The following is a 4,410-nucleotide window of genomic DNA, read 5'->3' as shown; positions in this document are numbered from 1 at the left end:
CCCAAGGTCGCTGGCTCCAGCAAGGGGTTACTTGGTCTGCTGAAGGCCCGTGGTCAGGGCACATATGAGAAAGCAATCGATGAACAACTAGGGTGTTGCAGCGCGCAATGAAAAACTGATGATTGATGCTTCTCATCTCTCTCCGTTCCTGTCTGTCCCTGTCTATCCCTCTCTCTGACTCACTCTCTGTAAAAAATAAACCCAAAAAACAAACAAACAAATGGGTGGGAAAGGCTTAATCCTAAAACCAAGCCCCAGGCTACAAGGATCCTGCCTGCCCAGAGCCCCCAGAGACACACATCAATACCACCTGGGCAACGGCCTCCACATGGGCAGCGCCATCTTTAACAAAGTGAGCATAATACATTTTATCCGCCCAACAGCCACAATGTCATGCTCTCCCCGGCCCGCGTGTGATCAAGGGTATATAAGCAGCCTCTGAACTATTTTGGGGGCTGCACGATTTGGGCCTGCAGATGCCCCGTGTCAGCATATTTAAAATTTCCTCCTTCAATAAAACTCTTCAAAATTTATCTGGACTGGGTGTCTCTACGTGAACTCGATTAAGTGAGGTACAGTGCCTTTCAGCATCTGGGGTGCAGTACTTTATAACAGACTGAGGAGGTTGGGGTGTGAACTATATGTCATTCTGCCTTTGGTGGCACAGAGCTCATAGGAGCCCATGCCTCGACCCAGGGAACGGGGAGCATTGGAGCCGGGGTAGGTGGGTGGGGGAGAGACAGATGGGAGCGAAACCCAGGAATGGGGAAACCACACTCTTCCTGTCTTTTTAAAATTTCCCCTGGGCTCAGCAGGCAGGAGGTTCTACTCGCACCTCTTTATGTATCCCCGCCCCTTCTGCTGCCGCTCGCCCAACCCGCATAAAGGCAGGCTCTCCCAGAGAACCAATCAGGAGAGGTCTTAGGCGTGTGCTACAGTTCGGTGAACCAATAGGCGGGCGGCCGGAGCGGGGCTTGCCCGGGCATGTAGGAACTGCTGGCTTCCTGGGAGCCACGTGCGGGCGGGAGGAAAGCGCTCCGGCTTCAGGTGATCACAGGGACCCTTCTAAGGACAGCGGGGTTGAGCATGCCGGCAAGGCCTGTCCCTGCCCGCGGGACCCCGCGCATGTGCCCACTCCCGGTCTGAGGCGGGGAACGCCTGGACCTAGGCGACCGGCTCTCCGGGTTCGCGGGCGTGTAGGCCGGGCCCGAAGCACCGCCTGTCCCGCGTCCCCTGCTCGGGGGTCTCGGGCCTGAGGGGACGGCGACGGGAGATTGGCTACGGGACTCGGCTTGGCGGGGCCCGGCCGCCGCTGCCAGTGGGCGGTTGGACCTTCCATGCGTCCCCCCTCGGAGGACGCCGGCTGCCGGCGGGGGTGGTGCCGGCCCTCCTCGGGCTTCCTTGTCCCGCGAACTTTTCAGTAGTATAGGGCTGTTCTCCCGCCAGGTTTTCTCAGATTCGAGCGATCGTTCGTATCATGGCCCGGGGTGGGGGCGGGGGTGGGGCAGGGTCGCGCGCGCGTTAGAATAGCTTCTCCGGACCCCCTTCCGCAAAGGGACTGTTAAGAGCACGCGGGGGTAGGTCTGGAAACGGGCGTTTGAAGCCGGCAGCTCCCTTGTTCTTGGAACGAACTGCTTTGGGGAACGCCCCCGACCTAGTTCCACTTTCGGTTTGATGAATAAACAAACACCCCCCTCGGCCGAGAGTGCGGGACCCTCGGCCCTCCCCTCCCCCACCGAGGTCGCGGCTCCAGCCTCGGAGGCCTGGTCGTCCCCGCAGCTGGGCCGGGGGCCAGCTAAGTGGGGTTCCGTGTTCGTGACGTGTCCGTGGGAGGAGGCTGGTTCCGGTCAGGCGTCCTTTTAAAACGGGGACGGCTTCTCCGGGAAGTGGGGGGCGGGGTGAGCAAGGAGGCAGGTGAGTCAGGCCGGGCACTGCCTCGCCCAGGCCGGGCGTCACCAGGTGCTACGTTCCCTGCCCTCTTCCCTCTCTCGATTGATTTTAATATTTGGCCAGAGGCCTTTTTATTTATTTATTTGTTTACAGAGACAGAGAGTGAGTCAGAGAGAGGGATAGACAGGGACAGACAGACAGGAATGGAGAGAGATGAGAAGCATCAATCATTAGTTTTTCCACTGCGCGTTGCAACACCTTAGTTGTTCATTGATTGCTTTCTCATATGTGCCTTGACCATGGGCCTTCAGCAGACTGAGTAACCCCTTGCTTAAGCCAGCGACCTTGGGTCCAAGCTGGAGAGCTTTGCTCAAACCAGATGAGTCTGCACTCAAGCTGGCGACCTCGGGGTCTCCAACCTGGGTCCTTCCGCATCCCAGTCCGACGCTCTATCCACTGCGCCACCTCCTGGTCAGGCTCTCGATTGATTTTAGACCGAGGAATATCTGTCTGTTCCCCTCTGTGCCCTGACCCGGGATCAAATCGGCAACCTCTGCGCTAAGGGAAGGACTCTAACCAACCGAGCTGTCGACCAGGGTCTCCCGTGTCTGTGACCTCTGCTGCTGTTGCTCGGCTTCTCCATTTCTCCAGACCCCCTCCTGTAAAGCAGCGATGAGCCTGCCATCTCGTCCCGACAGTGTCTAGGGATTTCCATGGTTCTGAACTCTGACGACGCTCCAGGAACACTCCTCTCTCGCTGTCTGCCCATCTCCTCACTTTAAGCCGCCTCCCCGGCCTCCTTCCCCTCCCGCAGACGTGCTTTGCCTCCTGGACTTTGTGTCAGCGTTTTCTCTGTCTGGTGCCCTTCCTTTCCTGGCTCTTGGCAGGTCTTCCCTACCCAGGTGTTTGTGCCTGTTCCAGTACCTGCCCAGGTGAGTCAGGGACCTGTCCTGACTCCATGGCTCCCATCCTCCAGGTTTCTCACCACCTCCCTCTCTCCACCAGATCAGGAGTTCCCTGAGTTCGTGGCATCTCCAGCCCTGTTGGCCCCTCAGGCTGGCTTTTGTCTCTTACTCACCTCTATGCCTCAATTTTCTTACCTGTAACGTAACATGAGGATAATAATACTGTATTTGGGTTGTTGGAAGATTGAGTGATTGCATGGAAAGCACTTGGATCAGCAGTTTGCACATGGTATTATTATCATTAAAACAGGTCCTGGCCTGACCTGTGGTGGCGCAGTGGATAAAGCATCGACCTGGAAATGCTGAGGTCGCCAGTTCGAAACCCTGGGCTTGCCTGGTCAAGGCACATATGGGAGTTGATGCTTCCAGCTCCTCCTTCTTTCTCTCTGTCTCTCTCCTCTCTCTCTCTCTCTCCTCTCTCTCTCTCTCTCCCTCTCTCCTCTCTAAAAATGAATAAATAAAAAAAATGTATCTTTAAAAAACAAACAAACAAAAAAACAGGTCCTGGACTTCCGAGACACAGGCTCCATCCAGTTCAGTGGGAGGGAGGGAGGGCTGGCTCGGCCCGTCCTCACCCAACCCCTCCGCCCTGTGTGTTCTCTCCCCAGGGCGCTGCCCAGCTGGAAGATTACCTCCCAGGCCTCCCTTGCCGAAGCGTGTGAGCAGATTGGGATGGTACTTGGGGTAGCCCCTGAGGCTGCCCCGTGCCTGTTCCCTTGCTTGACCAGCCTGAATGCCAAGGATGTGCTTCAGAGAAAGCACAAACGGAAGAGCCGACAGCACCAGCGGTTCATGGCCCGGAAGGCCTTGCTGCGGGAGCAGAGGCTGCAGAGCACGCCCTCAGAGCTAGCATCTTCCCCACCGTGCATGCCATCAGAGGCACCGCAAGGCGCTGAGGCCACCAGCCGGGGGAAGCAGCGTCCAAGGGCTGAATGCAGAGGTGCTCCATGCAGCAGAAAGCCCACCCCCAGGGAGTCCACTGGGCCCTTGCCCAGCAAGTACGTGGCTATTGACTGTGAGATGGTGGGCACAGGACCCCGAGGGAGGGTGAGTGAGCTGGCCCGCTGCTCTGTGGTGAGTTACCACGGCGACGTCCTCTATGACAAGTACGTTCGGCCTGAGATGCCCATCGTGGACTACCGCACTCGTTGGAGCGGCATCACTCAGCAGCACATGCGCAAGGCCATACCCTTCCAGGTGGCCCAGAAAGAGGTGAGCGCAGGTGGGGACCTGTGTGGGTTGGTGTGATGGGGCGTGAGTCACCACATAGCCACTGGAAGCGAAAGACCTTGGGAAAGTTACTTCTCCAAACCATGGACTCCTTTACCATAGAAAGAGTGAGTTAAAGTCCTGACCTACTTTCATATAAAGATGTTGTGTGTTGGCCTTGGCCAGTGGTTCAGTGGATAGAGTGTTGGCTTGGCATGTGGCCCTCCTGGGTTTGATTCCCAGTCAGGGCACACAGGAGAAGTGACCATCTGCTTCTCCCCTCCTACCTCTCTCCCTCTTTCCTTTTTCTCTCTCTCTTCTTTCACAGTCTGGCTTGATTGTTTTG

The 4,410-nt window shown here is 57.1% G+C and overlaps 1 pseudogene; it reads left to right on the top strand.

Moving 5' to 3' along the window:
• Positions 1-1,000: 1,000 nt before the first annotated feature.
• Positions 1,001-4,189, top strand: LOC136384621 (apoptosis-enhancing nuclease pseudogene; annotated as a pseudogene).
• Positions 4,190-4,410: the final 221 nt, after the last annotated feature.

The sequence above is a fragment of the Saccopteryx leptura genome, chromosome 13, assembly GCF_036850995.1.
Source record: "Saccopteryx leptura isolate mSacLep1 chromosome 13, mSacLep1_pri_phased_curated, whole genome shotgun sequence".
NCBI classification, from domain to species: Eukaryota; Metazoa; Chordata; class Mammalia; order Chiroptera; family Emballonuridae; genus Saccopteryx; species Saccopteryx leptura.
The sequence above is the reverse complement of the archived record's forward strand: the minus strand, read 5'-3'. Positions and strand labels throughout refer to the sequence as shown.